This window comes from Ambystoma mexicanum, chromosome 2p, assembly GCF_040938575.1.
Source record: "Ambystoma mexicanum isolate Mex_15411 chromosome 2p, UKY_AmexF1_1, whole genome shotgun sequence".
NCBI lineage: Eukaryota > Metazoa > Chordata > Amphibia > Caudata > Ambystomatidae > Ambystoma > Ambystoma mexicanum.
This window is the reverse complement of record NC_090923.1, coordinates 112,527,957-112,547,789: the sequence shown is the minus strand read 5'-3', so window position 1 is coordinate 112,547,789 and position 19,833 is coordinate 112,527,957.

The following is a 19,833-nucleotide window of genomic DNA, read 5'->3' as shown; positions in this document are numbered from 1 at the left end:
AAGAGGAGGAATAAATAATACACTTGACTTGCCTTTATGCCTTCAGCAATACCCCATTTCAAAATATGAACCAACTAATTCACGTGCCGGCGCTCCCTCAGGCCAGGTTTGAACGGGCAGGTTACCTACGTGCCGGCACTCCCTCGGGCCAGGTTTGAACGGGCAGGTTACCTACATAAATAAATTAATATATCCACTTTGTTTTCATATTGAGGCTAGACTAGCTCCAAGAACACTATGAGACTTCCAGACTGTAGATCACCCTCCATCACTCTTATTTTAAGAGTTCTACCCTCGCTGTGTGTGACGCGGGAAGAAACAAACCAACACTGACTGAACTAATATATAGATTACGAGCCGTAACAGGAGAACAGAACTCAGTCCGCATGCTATAAGTGAGGGGATGGGAGGGGGCGGATGTTTATGTTCGAAGTAGTTTTCTTTGACCTACAGACCAACCGCCACTAATTCCGACAGCTTCACAGGGTCGGGTATAACATGCAGTGGAGTAACTCCGCTGAAAATGATGGGGGGAGGTGGGGACATGGCATCTGAAGGAAAGGTGCCCCAGGCAAATGAATGGGGACAAAATGGTGTGCCATGAAAGTTGGGGGGGACAAACACCCCCGCCTCGGCTAAAATTACACCCATGATGACATGTACTGTGCGCAAAGGCACTCCCCCACAACATCTTTCACCTTTCCTACCCTATATCTGCAACCAATCAGAACGAAACACAAACCAGATCTGACCAATGAACGGGCCCAGTGAAGGCGAAACTGCGGTTGGTGGAAACGACCCCCCTCGCTTTAGTTCTCACACCAAACCGGCTCCCTGAGTGAGAGTCCAAGAGTCTCCAACTGTACCGCTAAAGAGACATGAGAGGCCACATGGTCAGCTGAGGATCTGGCCTGCATCCCGCCTCTCTCGTCTTTCTCTCGCCCACACCTCAAAGCGGGCTTTCCTCTCTCCGGACCCTACTAACAAGCCGCTCTTCAGGGGGAGGCAACTCACGGATTACACCAATTTCTCCTCAGGTGCTTTCAGCTCTCCTCTACTGATGGGAGGTACCAACACCCTCCATTTAACGACATGCCAAACGAGACGCGAATTCGGCAAAATGGATGAACGCGTTTTCTCTTTATTTAAACATTTTAATTAACCCTTTTTTTCAAACAAAGATGAGAATAATATCCCCAGCCACAGCAAGAAAACACACATAAATTTAACGAGTCCACAGTTGGCACACAAGCACAAATAACAGAACAACAGTGCCTCCTTTTTTTTATAGGACACCTACCAAACCTTAGTTTTATCTAAAAGACCCAGTTTAATAACGGGCTACACATAGGACCCATGGGGATTTATGCAAAACTACCACCGGCGGTAATTCCGCTGAAATGCCCTTTTTGGCTATAAGGTTTTTTTCTCCACCTTACAGTCAAACCCATCGTTTGGCGATGTGAGAATGCAGCGGTAGTGTTGTGTTATGTTAAAGGATATTTATACCACGCACTATCACCACCGGAGTGGTCCCCTGGTGCTCTGGCGGATCTGGAAAGGAAAGAGGGTTAGATGGGTTGGTAAGGCCGAGAGCTGTGATGTGCTGTTGGCAGCCACAGTTCGGTTAACACCGTTCGCTGAGTTTAGGTGTGCTTTTCAGTTGGTAGCCGTCATGTGTTGCAGTGGTAACTGGATTACCACCGTTTTTGGCCACACCGCTGAACTCATAATGGGGCCCACTGTTTTAGGTGCAAAAAACCATTGCCTTGTTCCTATCAATAATACCTTACAGAACCCTCACACAATTAATTCACTGCTTCTGACAGTATAGGCCTGTATGACTGTCAGTGCAATAAAAAGCCCCTCCTCAGCTCTCCTTCACCTTTCCAAGGACTACTACACACTTTCAAAGATGGATTTTACCGCCCCCCCTGCTAAATTGATAAATGTGTCCTGGCCATGGATGTGGCAGGTTAAACAGTAGACAACGACCATCGAAATGATGCTCACTTAAAGAAGAAAAGCCTGCAAAAATTAAATGCAAGTGGCATATTATCACACTTGTTTCAAATTGATATTTAATCAGGAAGTTAATTATTAATTACGTTTATCAATTTCAGATCAGCTGTTCAATAGAAAGCCAGCCCATTCACTTAATTATCTCTGCACAACTGATAATGCTGACTTTCGAGCTGGCTCAGGGTATCTTTGAAATCCCTTCCAATTTAGATCAGTTTAGGATCTAATTTACCCAGAGTGCTTCTCTTTGCAACCTTTTGATTTGATCTACAAATGTTTCCTTGCAGCACCGCTAAGTGTTAGGTCGTGAGAGCATGGCCGCCATTTCACGGTATTTATTCAAGTATTTCTTGACGTGGGTGTTAGTTTCTTTGATTTCCTTCACAGCAGATGTCTTCTAGGCTTTGTATTAGAGAAACCTACCACAAAGTGCCTTAATAGCATGAACAATGCAAATCTTCAAAGGAGAGATTAAATGCAGAAGCATGTTTCTTATTTTTTCTTCGCTGTGCACCGCAATGCCTCAGTCCCTGCCGCCATTCAGTGGGCGTGTCTGTGTCAGAACAGCTTGCGCTGAAGCTTAGGAATTATCCAGAATTCACAATCAAACAGACATTATAAAAACAGAGAATTGATGAAAGTAAAGTTACTGCACATTAACCCATTCCCTCTATGATCTTTTCAACAAACTTTAAGGGGCAACCAGCAAAATAACAAAAACTTAGACTCCGGCATTGCTATCAACTCTCTCGCATTAGTAACTCGTGGCAAACCTTTCGCCATTTGCTGACAACCTTTCGCCATTTAGTGGCAGGACCAGTAATTGCATCTAAAACGGTCATATTGAAATATGACATGATATGATATGGCATTTATAGGGCAAGTGTTTCAAGAGGCGAAACCCAACCCAGATGTCGTCCGCATGTGTGGTGCAGCTTCTGCCCTAAAGTTCCCTACCTGGAAAAAAAGTCGGCTGATGGAATACCGCAAGCCAGGTGTTTGAAATCTCTGGCATAATAGATGTTTTGGTCTACAACTCCCTTCAGCCCTAGCCAGCATGGCCAATTGTGAGGGATTTTGGACGTCATAGTCCAGAATATCGGAAGAGCTAAAAGAAGCAGTGCCCTGCTATCAGCTTTCTCTCCCTATGCCTACTCCCCAACACTATGGAACCATCTCCCCATCAGCATCAGACTCGCCCTCACGCTCCTACAATTTAGAAAAGAACTCAAGACCATCCTCTTCAAGGACTCCCTCCTCTTCAACACCATCACGCTGCCTCTTGCGACTCCTGACTCGATTTATGCTACCCACCCCTCTCGTCCCCGCCACCCGGTTCAGCTGTACCCCTCCTCTGTGGCCCTCTGTATCCTTCCCCCTGCTGTATATCTGTTCTGTTGTTACCTCTGAATAGCGCTCTGTTATGCATCCGTACTATTGCACACCTCTGTATACTGCTCGGTTATGCATCTGTAATTTAATATACCTCTGTAAAACGCTACCTTATGCATCTGAACTGTTGTATACCTCTGTAAAGCTCTACGTTATGCACCTGAACTGTTGTATACTTCTGTAAAGCCCTCCGTTATGCATCTGAACTGTTGTATACTTCTGTAAAGCCCTCCGTTATGCATCTGAACTGTTGTATACTTCTGTAAAGCGCTCCGTTATGCATCTGAACTGTTGTATACTTCTGTAAAGCCCTCCGTTATGCATCTGAACTGTTGTATACTTCTGTAAAGCCCTCCGTTATGCATCTGAACTGTTGTATACTTCTGTAAAGCCCTCCGTTATGCATCTGAACTGTTGTATACTTCTGTAAAGCGCTCCGTTATGCATCTGAACTGTTGTATACTTCTGTAAAGCCCTCCGTTATGCATCGGAACTGTTGTATACTTCTGTAAAGCCCTCCGTTATGCATCTGAACTGTTGTATACTTCTGTAAAGCGCTCCGTTATGCATCTGAACTGTTGTATACTTCTGTAAAGCGCTCCGTTATGCATCGGAACTGTTGTATACTTCTGTAAAGCGCTCCGTTATTTGTCTGTATTGTTGTATACCTCTGTAAAGTGCGCCGTTGCTTCTCGAAGATGGGCCCAAGCTCAATAAATATAATAATAATAATAATAATAATAATAATAATAATAATAACAATAATAATAATAATAAAAGGGGAAGATCAAAAGTTGTTGGGAAGAGAAAACGTCAGGTCTAGGACTATTAGAGTGCACATATTAATATCTTCCCCTTAACCCCACCTCAGGCTGAGTATTCATTCCACAACAATAGCATCTTTGAAACAGCAAAGTCTCAACCAAACATATAGTTCAGGACCGCCTTGCCATGAGAAACATTCACTGTGAAAAAGTTGTTTAAGGAGTTATAGTCACCCAGGGTTTTCCATGTAGGCCAATTGAATGACTGACTCATTGCAGCCCACACTAATAAGAAATGCGATGAATCGTCTATCTGCCAGTGGCCGGTTTAGACTTTTTGTTGCAGAAATTTGAACAATAGGAAAAACTATAAACAATAGAGAATTTTTCTAAAGTAGAACTGGTATAGGAATTGTGGTACGAAAGACTGACAAGTGTGTATATTACACGAGAGGATTTTGATGCAAGACTATATCCGAAGTTGCCCATGAAAAGCAGCATAAGGCTTCAAAGGTGCAAGACCTTGAAACTTGGTTACCTTCTTAGCAGATGTGATCTCCACAAGAAAAATGGACTATTTCCGGTGTTGTTAGCCAAAACCAAGAAACAACCATCAACAAATGATTAAGTAACTTCCTTGCAACAAAACCAATGCCACAATTCTTGAAATCCAATCCCTGCACAACAAAGGCTACACGCGAGTTCTAAGTAAGTGAGTAAGGAGCTGAAAACTTGAATAAGGCGCCCTTATGATATGATATGATATGGCATTCATAACGCGCCCATACACAAGTGTTTCAAGGCGCAATGAGGCAAGGAAGGGGTAACAGAGGGAAGACAGAGACAGCGATCTTATTAGGGCAGGTGCCCTTGAGAGCGTGCAAGTGCAGGGGGAGGGGAAAAGTGCAGGGGCTAGAGGGAGGGACAGTGCCGTACATGGGATCAACAGTAAAAAAATGAATGGAATAAATAAAAGCAATAAGTAGAAGTGCTGCCATCGGGTGGCAAGGGTAAGTGCAGACATCAGATGACAGGTGCTGGTAGGGGACTGTAGTGATACAGAAAACTGTCTCCAAGTACGGGGGTTGCCACGGAGGCAGAGCAGGTGTGCAACTGGCGGGGGAGGGGACCTGGGTGCGGGATCGGAGAGTGGCCAGGTGACCAGTACAGTTTCTCTTTCTACCAGGAGTTCAGCAGGGGAGAGGAGGAGAGAAAGCAGAAGCAAAGAGGAAGGTTTTGAGGTGCTTTGGGAACCGGAGATGGTTCTCCTCAAGTTTCAGGGAGGCCCCAGCCGAAGAAAGAGATCTACCACCAACTCGTTGCTTGGAGAAGCGACTGACCCTGAGCGAGTTTGAGGCAGATGAGCAAAGAGCTCAAGAAGGAAGATATTTAGGAAGAGAGAGTTGAAGGTATAGAGGCCCCAGGCCCCAGAAGGCCTTGTGGACAATCAGAGGGCCACTGAGAGCCAGTGCACAGATTTCAGTCCTGGAGAGATACGATCCCTGGGCTTGGGGCCAAGTACAAGTCTTGCAGTCCTGTTCTGGATGAGTTGCAGAGGGCGGAGAGAAGAAGCAGGCAGATTTAGCAAGAGGCTATTACAGTAGTAGAGCCTAGAGAAACCAGGGCTCATGAGACAGTGAGTTTCTGGGGGAAGGAGAGGAAAGGAAGAATACCTCTGAGGAGGTGCAGTTTGTAGTGTGACTTTGACTTCTTAGAGACATCAGAGATGTGAGGAGAGAAGGAGAGTGTGGAGTCGAAGATGACCACAAGGTTTTTAGCCTCACAGGTGGAAGCTGGCAGAAGGCCAAGAGAGGCCAGCCAGAGAGTGACAGGAAAGGAGGGAGTGGGTGTGCTGATGAGGGGAATCTCAATCTTACTGGCAGTAAGGCAGAGATCATTGGTGGCACACCACTCCTGGATACCAAACAGACATTCGGAGATGAGAGAAGGAGAAGAGGTGGCTGAAGGTAGCATGAAAATCCGCATAGCACTGAAAGGTGGGGCAGACAACGGCAAAGCAGTGGGCAAGAAGTGCCAGGTATTGGTTCAACAGCCAGGGAGACAGGTTAGACCCCAGGGGAACACCACAAATAGAGATAGAGATAGAGGAGAGGAAGGACCCACGTTTGACCTGGGAGGGTCGATCAGAGAGGAAAGAAGTCAGCCAGGCCAGGGCCTGACCGGTGATACCCAGGTTATAACAGATAAGGTTGAGCAGGATGACATGGATGACTCTTCATCCAAGGGCCAACCAACCTTGATCACCTACACCAATTGTGTGATGCTCCAGCACAATTAACCACATTCCAACCACTAAAAAACTCTCAGTTTCTTAACACCAAAGTCAGTTCACCACATCAGCACACACATCTATGCACCTCGGCCTGCATGTTAACCCTCTGGAGAGTGCCCCTGTTACTGATGCAAACGTTAACCAGCTCTTAAGAAGCCTCTAAACCGACATCCCTTACCACAGATAACTGCAACTTAAGCCACCAGGCAAGGTCTCATCAATGCCTTTCTCTATGATGGATGGGCACTATCAAACCTTAAACATGCAGTCATACATCATCTCTTGCTCAAACCAAACAATGGTCCTGAAATATTAGCAAACTATCGATTTATGTCTGGTGTCCCTTGCCTGGCCACAGCCTTAGGAACAATGGTCACCTCCCAAATGTCCACTCATACAATGAGGTGAGGAGACACCGGAGTGTCTAGCGGCCGGAATTCCTTCAATGTAGCACCACCAAAGAACTTCAGTGGGTATTAGGGGAGAGCTATTCCATCCTAGATGTGTTGACAAATCATGCGGCAAGCCGCAGAATTCTCCTGATTCACCACAATCATACAATTTTCAGACAATACTGGCTGAATGCAACTCACCAGATGAAAATGTCAATTTTTCCAAACCAACCTGTACCAATTAACCTGTAGTGTCCTATAAGGATCTGCCTTATCATGATACTCCTCAAAACACTAATGGCGCCCATCACAGAGAGTCACGAAATTGGAAACTGAATACATACGGATGACACACAGATACACTTCACGATCAAGATTGTCCCTAACAGATATGACATGATAGATTATTTATAACGTGCTTAATACCCAGAGGTTTCTAAGCGCGGACCCAGGGATTGAACCTGTGTTGCTCCGTGTCATCTTGCTTCCAAGGCGAGCACGTTGCCCCTGAGCTATCCTCCCCAGACTCACGCAATGCATCTGTCACTTCCAGAACTTGAAGCACAAAAACCTCTATGACTGAATGCTTTCCATACAGAAGTCTTCTTTCTCGCCCCAGTTATATAATCTTGACTAACTTAATTATGGTTCTCCTTGATGATCACTCTCCTGACACCCGAGACTGAAGTACATAGAGTAAGTATCACCTTTTATGATAATATAGCCTTCAATTCGAGGCCCTGATGGACCTCCTCCCACACCATCCTCACACTCACTGGATTCTGTGGATGTACAGGCTGTAAAGAGCACAAAACGTCATGCCTGACCGTAAGCACTCAGGGTCCTTCTCTCCAGCCATAAAGTCCTTGCATGAACTCATGACTTAACGGTTGATCAAATTTAATACTTTATGTTTCATAAAGATTTCCACATTCACTCACTCACAAGAATACTCTGTTGGAGCCTGACTGCAAGAAGTTTGCTTTCCTTAACCTGCTCACTGATCACCAGCCTAGATAAAAAAAAATATCTACATTAGTAGAGCCTTATTTCTTTCTTTATTTATTTATTTACACAATTAGCAACAAGCTTTGTGTATACGACATATAAAAACACACAATCACGACATAAAGCCACGTTAAAATTCCATTACAATTTATAAATACATGTTATACTTCATCATATAAAATTCTCCATTAATACCAACAATGTTTACAACATTAATAGCTCAGTTAAAAGTATATAATAATGAAGTTTTGTTTACGCCTTATTTCAGTGCATTGCCAATAAAGCTGTACTATATAAAATATCAAGTTAAGATCACATCTTTCTAAAAATACAGGCCATATCCTAGTAAAATCATCCATGCCAATACTGTTGTTATACTGTTTTAAATAATTCCAGTGCAGATCAACTAGACTTTCACAGTCTAGCAACAGATGTTCCAAACTCTCAAGAGTGTCAGTTCCACACAGCCTACAGCACCGGCTGCTACGCGGTATCCCAAGCTGGGCTCCATGGGTCAATAAAGCAATGCTCACATTAAATTTAAGCCTTAAATATGTTCTCATTATGGCTCTATTTGGATATGCTCTTATATATTGAGGCTTAACCTCTTTCTTCAATACATATTCACAAAAGATAGTGTGTTTTTTTGTTGCAAACAAATGAGTTAAATGCTGCTCTTTGCACAGCTCATACATTTTTTGTTTCATCCGGCTCTTTCTGATATAAATTGCTCTGTTGCTTCTCATTCCACAACATCCCTCCTGCCATTTCATGCAAATGCAGTCCCAGGGTGCCCAGTTTGAGAAAAATTTCAAGTTTACAAAATGTATCTACAAATTCGCCAATCATTGTCTCTTTTTCAGTTTTCAACATTTTGTCGCGAAATCCATTGTTTATTCTAATGATATCATATGTAATTCCTGTCATCTCTAGCTCTAAATATAATAGTTCATCTGGCAATGCCGAGGGCAGTCTAAACAGTTTACAAAGAGCACCCGCTTCATATCTTCTCAATATAGCTGTGCAGTTCCGTCTCCATATCTCTATACCATAGAATATGATTGATAGGACTTTAGTCAAGTAGAGCAACAGGACAGTCTCAAAGAACATACCACATTGTGTGTGTGTACAAAACGATTTTTATAATTGAGTGCTTGATTACATTTACTCTTTGTCATATTCCAATGTTTGTCCCATTTTAGATTACTCTGTAGATACAATCCTAACGATTTATAGGTATCTACGTTCTCCATTTTCTCTCTATTTCAAGTAGAAGAATACATTCTACATTAATGTGGTCTTGGGGTAAATGCCATCATCTTACACTTCTCAATGTTTATTACTAGGCCATTTTTGTGTGCATATATTCCTAGGGAATTTAAAAGACTTTGGAGACACTTAGGGGTATGGTCGACTAAAACCAAATCGTCAGCATAAGCTAGCCAACTTAGGGAATAGCGACCAACTTTCACAGGGCATAATAAGGCGGACATAAATTCCAACCCCATATCAGACAAATATAGATTAAAAAGGGTAGCAGCCACGGCACAACCCTCTTTTACTCCATGTCAGGTTTTAATGGGTGCTGTTAATCCGCTTTCTCCATCTATCCTGATTCTAATTGAAGTATCTGTATATAGGAGTATTAGCATCTTCAGAAATGCAGCTGGTATGTTTCGGTCTACAAGCTTTTTCCATAGCCGCCCTCATAAAACCGTATCAAGTGCAGCTGAGAAGTCTACAAAAGCTGCATAAACTTTGGCATTTCTTCTCTCCCATGTATATTCAATTGAAGATGCCAACATCAGCAAGTTATATTAACAAATCCTATCTGGTTTGGGGGAAGTATCTTGTATACATCTATCCAGTTATTCAATCAATTAATAAGACCTTCGCCAACATTTTAGAAGGGACGTCTATCATTGCGAGCATACGATAATTCGCTGTGAGATTCATGAGTCCTTTTTTATGGACTGGTAGTATTTGGCTTTCGTTCCAGGTCGATGGCATAATGCCTGAGCTTCCAATATGGTTAAACAACAGATAAAGTCCTTGATCCCTCAATTCAGGATTTCGTTTAATCACAGCATTGCAAATAACATCCAGGCCAGAGGCCCTAGATTTATTTAGGTGCCTAATGATATTGGCTATGTCATGTGGTGTTGAAGGACATTTCCAGGTGGCAGTTATCAATGGGCTATTGTTAACATTACTTTCATTCAGACCCATCGTGTTAGAAATGTGTATTTCCCATTCTGGTTCATTTACACTAATAATTGATATTGTAAGTGATTGTGTGCCACACATTATTTCCCCCTGCAATGGAAACCCCAATTAATCGAATTTATGAGTGGATCGAAAGGAGCAGCAAGGAGTCAGGGATACTGGGCAGCAAACATAATTAAAATCCGACATTCCCTCACAAAATAAGAGGCAAAAATTGCAATTGCTTAACATGCCACTTGGAATTGGTAAATAATCAATTTAAATGTGTGGTTGAATAAATTAGGGATGTAATATCACTAGCAGCTCTAAGGCAAGGTATCAACAAAGGGCATACAGTTCAAAAAGCAATTGAAAGTAAGAACACCGTGCAGCCAAAATCACACATTGAAAAGTTGCATTTTTGCTCTGTTGCAGTTTTAGATGTCAAAACGGTTTTTAAAAAAACAGATGAAATAGACACAATCGGAATGCGGTTTTTACGCTGGGTGATAGATGCACATCACAGGGATAGTATATAAGTGAAAGAGTGACTCTAGCTGAATAACTGGATGAGATTTTCAGTGTGGAAGGAGATTCAGTTTTGGGAAAATAAAAGCAGGCAACAGAGAAAATTGGTTTAGAAAGAAAGGACAAGTTTTACTTAAACTAGATTATCAAGGCTAGATTGTTAAAGTAAGACCCGATACGCTCCAAGGTTAATTTGCAAAGTTAACCTTTTCACCCCGTGTTCAGCTCTATGTGGAAATTACTTAAATTATTCAAAATATGACTAAGGAACTATGCAAGACAGAGATGAATGGAAGAATGGCGCTAATGCTTGGAGATCAAGGACATGAGGCACAGAGAATTCTGACAGTTTTAAACAAGTTACCAGGGTATGGATAGGATTACTTAGAGAGTAGGACAAAGACAAAGTATCAAGATGGGGTAGGCTATGTGTTGCTATGGGATGGGGAAATACTCACAATCTGCACTTGAGTTTGGGATGTGGCACAGCCAACCGGGTTCTGGATTCAAAGGCTCTGGTCACAGCACGGCGGGCTCTCCTAACAGCAAACAGTTGTGCCTGTCTGGTCAATGGCTAGCTAGGGTACAGCTGGCATGCAGGTAGTGGGGCAAAAAGCTGGTCTGGTCACAGGATACTCCCAAAAGGGTACCACATCTTTTCCCTCTAGTTATTGGGATTTTTAGTGGGGTTTCTGGATCAGTGGTCCTGCCTGGATAGGGTCAGCTATGCTCTGGCCTGGCAGTAGAATCTGGAATCTTGCAGAGTAAAGGTGGAATATCTGCCAACGCAGGTGCTGGAAATTTAGAAGAGAGTCTCCACCTTGTGAGTTCCCCCCTTTATTTATAAGGCGGGTGACATCACAGGATTTATTGTTGGGCAGAACTAAGCTAGACCTACCCCTATGAACCGGATAGGTCAGCCTATGTTGGTCGCCTCCTCCAGGAGGGGACTCAGTTTATGGGGTTGTGTTTTATGAGCTACAAAGCCATCCCACAGTCATTTTGCCAAAAATCAATTTTGACATAAATCGCTCCTTTTTACAGTTGTGGCACTTTTGCAAATTACATATTTCCTACAGAGCATGGTACTCCAACTCCCAAGTCTGTACGATATTATTTCACCCTTCTAATAATTTTACGTGATTTTTTGTGGGAACCGCTGCACCCAAAATTCCACAATTTTAGATATTTGTACATATTATCATAGGGCATATTTCCATACATTTTTTACGTTCCACCATATGTACTTTTCCCATGATTCACACTTTCCTGGCGTTTGCGTCCCATACATGCTATGACAGCCACGATATCTGTTTTAAAGCCACAAAAATTACAATTAAACTGTAAAACGTTTACATTACTGTGTTTTTCGGTTATAGAAATAACAGTCTTACAGTTTATTCATTAAAATAGTCTTTTGAGCAAGATGGGCTGGCCTTTGTCCTCCAAATATAGTCATTTCTTGCCAGGCTACCTCCAAATGTCAGTTTAGCCCTGGGTTTCCATGGAGTTTGTCTTTGGAGCTATTTGGTTTGAGTGGATGGGAGGTGTCACTTCCAAAAGTAACACGTAGGTGTCCCAGAATCTATTGTGTCATGCTGGATCCCAACCGCAAAGTCTGATGTGCGTGTTATCTTTACCCCCTTGGTCCATTCAGAGCTTCCAGATGCTGGTCTCCTTTGGGGGATGCAATGTCCTTCGAAGGCAAGGCAGGACAAACCTGTTCTGTGGCTTCCAGTACAGCCAATGCATTTGTTTATTTATTTATTTATTTATTTCGTTTTCCTGAGCCCAAAAGGCAAGGCTGTAGTAATAAATTATATTAGATTTTACCCAAACCCTCATTACATTTATAGGCAAGGACATGACCTTATTCAACATTACACTTTTAAAAAAGATATTTTTCTTGTTTGCAAAAGCACATTTTGACACGTGGTGAATTCTGCTGGGATATCCCTTTCAAATTCGGTTTGCTCTTCCATCTTGATTGCACACATTGTTTGCAGCCCTAGTCAGTTTCTCTTACACAGCAATCTGTTCAAGGCACAGGTCCACTGAAATTGATATATGCACAGACAGCTAGGGTTTCTTCTGAAGCATCTATTTTTGACATTTTGTAGCATAACAGTCATGCGTTTTTCCATACGGCTGAGAGCAAAGTTTCTGGTGATTTCCCAGACCTTGCCTGGCACAGCCTGTCATTCAATGAGAAATGCTTTCTTTAGCTAAAGCACAACTTGAATATGGCTGGGCATAGTTGGGTCTTACTGGATCAGAACTGTATATTGTTGAACAGATGAAAAGAGCATCAGCACAGCATCCTTTTAAATGTAAAACATTTCCTTTTTCAATGGGAAACTTTGAGCTAGCAGCACAGCAGTGCTGCTTTTCAATTCTCTTCTTTGGTGCACATAAGGAAACACACTAGCAGCCTTTCTCGGTGTGTTCCCTGTTTCATCTTGCCCAATAGGTGCTTGGCAAGACAGTGCAGCCATCGGTTTGTAGCTGCAAAATGCAGTTTTAAAGCAAGGCGATAGTGCTTAACAGTGCCAGCGCAGCCATTTTGCTGGTAACTGCTGAATTGCAGATTAGTGATGGAGGGGAATTCTGCTGAGTGGGTAAATGTACCCCACACTTAGAGGTGGCTATTTCAGGATTGTTAAAAATGCAAGCATTTTGTTTTTTGTTACTTCTATCTGCTATGTTTTTGTATTTACGCCTCTCGGCTGAGGCTTGTTTAATGGAAGCAGTCACTTTTACAAAGGCCAAAATGATATCTTCCCTATCAACTCCATATTTAGAGGCATCATACATTGAATTAAACATTGTTAAAAATGAATCAGATAGAATTGACACTGTTTCAATTTTTTGCTCATTCTATCTAATTCGATTACCTTGTATATTGGTAGATACATTGCCATTTGTGGCCATAGACCTTTGCTAATTTATTTGTGTTAAAGATGTCAATAATACACACAATGGGAGATGATCACTTTCACTACAAATTAATATTGCCATATCTCTATGAGGTAAAGACCGATTTCTTTTACAAATACATAGTCCAATGTGGTAGCCGATTTACCACTTACACGTGTGTATGCCATGGGAATGTCACCTGGGCAATACCCATTTAACCTCATCATTTCATATTCCTCCATTAACAAAATCCATTATTTTCCTCTTTCCTCTTTTACTTACAGCACTCTTATTAATATATGGCTCAGATAAGGGAGCTTCACATTCATTTAGTATTTTCAATTCAATGAGGGCATTCAAATCTCCCATTACCATAATAGGTACTGATCCATTATATTTCTTCATAATATTTTTCACTGTTTCAACATTCACATATGTTACAATGGTATTACCCAAATTGACCTTTTACAATTGAACTTTTGCACAATTTACCTAATTATAGTGGTCCTAATTGACCTTCTGAACAATTGACCTTTATATTATTTTAGTTATTTTATATATGTATTAGGTTAGTTTTGGATTATAAATAAATAAGGGAATTGGGTGGGAGTTGCAGGGTTTTTTGGATTGTGTGGGGAGTTGCAGGGGGTTTCCCCCTGCATATATGTCCTAATTGACCTTCTAAATTAGGTCAATTCTCCCAAGGTCAATTCTCCCGAGGTCAATTGTGAAAAGGTCAATTAATATACAACCATTACAACATTTCTCGGTGGGTCATAAACATTTATTAGAATCATAGGAGTTACACCAAGGGTCATCTCTGCTGCCAATACAGTTGACCCGAGTTCTGTATGTCATCTATGTTCCAGGGGGTTGCAACTGATATTAATACCCACCCTTAGGTCTCCCCTTTGGCCCTTTACTTGCTGCTTTGTGAGCAAATCCTCTAGTGTTCCAAATAAGTATTGTATGTGTGTCATCGAGACATTTGCGCAAAGTGTGTTTTGAAAATCGTGGGTAGCCATTACCAGTACCTGGGGCCAGCTCCATTGCTCTCAGGTTGAATTAAGTCTGCCGGCAATAGTTATGAGTTTTGGTGTTCCCGAAAACTCTATCACAGGTGATAGTTAAATCTAGCAAGGGATCGTTAGCTCGAAGTTTATTACTACAATCACATTGATAACTATTGTTTGCTTTTACTATCACAGCCTGCCCCTTTATACTTCCAATTTCTTTGTTCTTCGTCATCAAATGTATCTGGATTCTTATTTTTGGATCAACTAGTTTACCATTCGCTTGTGACTTGCTCATAGGAATTTGTGAGAGTTCACTTATGTATCCCATTTTAAAAAGTTCATCCTGATGTATCATTACATAATCTAAGAGGGCAGCAGATTTAAAACACACATTTGTGATATTATTTTTACTGTGATCTACTTGGTCAACTAAGTATATTCAGGTACTATCACTCGTAATGGGGCAATATTATGAAATAGGCTAGGTACTGCAGTCCTATTCAACAAGTGGCATGCCTGTTAGATTTTCTTTTGGTGCTAAGATTGGCTTGTTCGTGACGGTTCATAGGTCGGTGATACTTCTCTGTGTGGTGTAGGGGAGGACTGGTCCAGGAGACCCCCCTCGCCTGCGTTTTCTCCCCAGGTGAGGGCTATGGCTCATTGGGCATCCCCTCATGCCACCCGGGCCCAGGTGGTGGAGGGTTTACCCGCTGGAGACATTGCCCACACGTATTGATTGCCCACATGTATTAAAATTTAGCTAGGCCCAGAAACCATTTTGTCTGGTAAAGATGGTGCGAGCTCAGCGCACTGTAGCGCGGCCCCCACCCTTGGAGAGTCTCAGTCATCCCTGTCGCCGCAGCACCCTGGCAGATCCGCTGCGAGCACGTTCCCACGAACGAGACGGACATGAGCTAGCGTAATACACTAACATTGTAACAGTTCACCTTCCGCAGTTTATCATCGCTCCCAGCATGACTCGGCCAGCAGGCCGGGCAATGAAAACAACAGTAAAATGGTCATCAGATGGCAGACAGTCTTTATATATTAATGTCAAGACCACTCGCAAAGTATGCTTTCTTCCACAAAATCCCTTATATTACAAAAGCCTGTAAAATGTATAAAAATAAGAAAGCATGCTTCCATGATATAAGCAATGGCGAGCCCACACCATTGCAGTTGGGTGCTAATAATAAAGGAACGCACCAGGGATCTATTTGTTACGTGTATCACTGGGAGACTTACACTCCATGGGTTTGCGCCATAACTGAACTAATGCTGCTAGAATACACGAGAAAACGAAGGTAACCATACAAAGGGCTTATGTGAAGGATGCGCGAGAATGCACTTGTCATGTGTGTATGTCTAAGCCCCTTATGTGCCACCACCGTCACATACAGTGGCGGGTTACTTTCTATGTACTCCACCAATCCCAATTCTACCTCACTTACTGCAAATATATATATGCATATAACTAAATACTGTAGTTGTTAAAACATAATGTATGAATAAGGTGCTCATGTTTTGTATTTGATTTGAATAAGTATTATAGAGTGTTCAAATGTTTGTGATGTTTTTACCTAAAGTCGGCAACACACGAGGGAGATACCTTTGTGAACACGTGCAAGGTCATTCCCCCTCCCACCCTGCGAAGACTGCCAAGACATGAGAGCAGAGGCCCGCGCCGCGCTACTCCACCTCCTCCAACCCGACTGGAGCCGCTTCAAAGATTTGTAACCCCCTCTGTAGCACCCAAGGCCGCGGTTCGCCACCTGCATTATTTACAGCACAGCAGTAAACCTCTGCCTGAACACACGCGCCCCCTCGTAAACCCCACAACCCACCGGACCATCTTAGACTTATGGCCCTGTGCAATCAGGACACCCAACACTTTGACAACACACAGCGGAACATCCATAACAACTTGTAACAAGGCAGACAAGACCCGTACCGGCCGTCCCAGGCCCTGAAGCTTAGCCCCTCGACCTATGGCCCCGGTCAACAGGACACTGGTAACCATGCCCTGACGTATTACCTCCAGACCCCTCACAAGGTACATTCCTCCTGTGTTGCATTAACCTGTAGTATAACCTATTGGAAGATTTACTAAAGAAGATAATATTGAAATGACTGAATGACTGCGGTGTGCATGGCATAGGGCAACCAAGTCAGGAAAAGGCATTCATCTCTGACACTGGCCACAATGGCACAACAACACCGCCCGGATGAACTCAGCCGACCTGCCAGGCCCAGCCCAACCCACGAGGCTGACCAGTGACGTCTTCCGGCCAAAGCCAACCACATCGCAGCAGCACCTATAGTTAGTCGTCGCCACCCAATCCCATTGAACTTGTGCCCCCTATAGTGTGTAGGTTCTTATGACGTTTTTTGTAAATATATACGCCTGTCTTTGCTATTGTCAGACAGAGCGCTCTCGGAGTTTTGTAGAGTTCTTTGCATGCCCTATTCTGATTGATAAACTCCCATTTACGCTCACCCGCACTCTGTCTTGGCCTTATTCCCATCTTGGGAGAGTCCTTCATTGTCTCTCATTGCGGGGAGGATCGTGCTGTTTGGGGACGCTTACTTTCAGTGGTGACCCCGATAGCGTGATTTTTATTTCTTCCTAACTCCTTATAACCGTCCCCTTTTGGCACGAGAATCTCCGGTCGAAAAGGGATACGCACGGTGAGCCGGCTCCGGGAGGCTGCCCGCCAACGGCGACCGGTACACTAAGAAGTGCGCACTCAATAGAGAGGGGGTACGGGATCCCGGTTGAAAAATCCCCTTTGAGTACCGCTCGCCGGAGCCGGGGCTGACTGTTGAGCTGACGGCGACACTGCCTAGACGGACCCAGTTTCGGACACTATCGGTTCAAGACGGGCACGTGAGTACTGAGTGCGAGCGATTTTAAAGGGAGCGGGGAGAGAAGTGTAGGACAGGTAACGAAGAGGGGGTACGCAGATCTACTAAGGATCGTCTTAAATTTTCTTTGCTTTTTCTTTGCATATGGCCATTAGGATTAAGAGGTGAATAAGAGATAAAAGTGACGGGAACCTAGCTCCGAAAGGGGGTGGAAGGCGGCGGCGCATAGTGCTATATTGACTAGTACTGGGAATATATGAAGAAGTGAAATACAAGATATAAGTGTTCAGCAAAAGGGGGCACTGAGAATATATTAGTGACCGCTATTACTTCTTTCTTTTCTTTTCTTTAGGGGTAGGGGGAGAATAAAAAGTGAGATTAGCACGAACTTGGGAAGAAAGTAAGAGAAAAAGAGTCCTACTAGAAGGGGGAGAGCAGGCTTAAATATACATATATATATATATGCGCATCCATCTATCCAAATAAGACGGACAGGGACAGCCGGCTAGGGAGGAAAGGGAGGGCAGCTTGAATGGTGAATTGAATGTTACCAAGAGGTGTGTGCACCTCGTATGTGTCAGAGGACAATTTGATGTTGTGAATGTGTAAAACGGTTATAAATGTATAATAGTTAAATGGCCATGGTAAGTGTGACCGGATAAAACTTTTCTTTTTGAAGACAACGTTGATACAGTGAAGTGAGTGGGTACCTTTTTGATTTCCGGGTTGATATTGTCAAAATATATGATGGGTTGCTCTTGTATGTGCCCCCCGAAGAGAACAGAGTAGACACTGAGTATAGCCAGATTTGTATTGTGTAGTCAGGAGGGGGGGAAGAGCCCAAAGGAGCCCAATATTGAATGTGAAGTAGAATACGAAAAATAATATTGATACTACATTTACATTGTAGTTGCAGACACACAGAGACACACAAGCACTAGGAGGGCACAGAGATGGGGGCTGAAACACCCTTATCACATATTTGTAAGAATCTCCCAGGATACGCGGAGCGGATTAAGAAATATCACGATCAATGGATAACCGAGTTGAAGGGAGAGGGGTTACCCCAGATATGGCCAGAGGGAGGGTCATTTAATAAAAGTGTTCTGGATATGGTGGCCACATGCATTTATTTGAAGTACAAAGGGAAGCAGTTACAAAATAGGAGGGAAATATTAGATCTTTGGAGGTTATTTGAAGAGATACCACCGCCTAAAACACCAGCATTAAATCCTGATCTCCCGTCCACCACAGACAATCCACTAATGATACAGAAAGATGTCAAAGAATTGTCAAGTGTAGCGCCACCAGTAGAGGTAATAAGTTTGTACCCGATATTAAAGAAGCCTGTACCCGCAGAAGGATACAGTGACCCCACATATGTGCCTCCCCCGACAACTACTACACCCCACCGGCCCACGGCACCCCCACCATATGAAAGTACGAGAGAGCGAGGCCAGGCGAGTACACAAAGGGTGGACATAGAGAAACTCACAGATGATTTACAGTCAAGACTCTCAATAGCAAAAGATGAGCTCTCGAGGATAAAAGACATGTGCGGACAAACAGCACTTAATGCGGCTAGATCAGGGCGCAGTGACAGGTTGAGCATGGCAATGGGAGGGGGAAGCGAAGGGGGGGATGGTACATGTTCAATGAGAACCCTGGATGATGAGTGGACGGGGCGATTAAGGAACAGAGTGGGGAAAATGGCATCACTGGGAACATCAGCAGCCAAAACGGGTCCGGATGCAACGACGAAAGGAAGGCTACAGCTCCCGTTGATACACAGGGGAGGAGGGAGGCCTAACTATATCCCATGGGCACAGATGGATAAAGCCAATTTATTAAAGCTATTGCCCCCGTTATCAGGAGGGGCAAGTAAGTGGATATACGCCTTTGAGAAACATACTGCTGGGGTACCCCTAGCTATAGGAGATGTGAAAAATTTGCTCGTATCAGCAGTGGGCGATCAGGCTGAAAGAGTATGGGTTAAAGCCGGTTTCCCGGGAGTAACGTTAGACTGTGACCGCCATGATGGGGCCTCCTTTAACACAGTGCGTGCGAGGGTGTGGGATGCCTTACGCGAAACATTCCCAGATACACCGGACTTACAGTCAGTGATGCAGTGTACAATGAATGACGGGGAGGAGGCTATGGATTACATTTTTCGGGTCTAAGAGATGTGGAGAGCAGAAACGGGCACGCCCTGGTATCAATCGACATCTTTATTTTACTTCATTATAAAAAGAGGGCTCCCAAAGGAAGTGCAGAAGGCGCTCGACAAGATAGCAGGTATTGAAGCAAAGGGATGGCCAGAAATTCAGAGCATAATAATACACCATTGTAAACGAATCAAGGAGAGGGAGAAGGAGGTGGCGCAGAAAAGATTGGCAGACGAGGCGAAGTTAGTACAGACAAAGTTGGTGAAG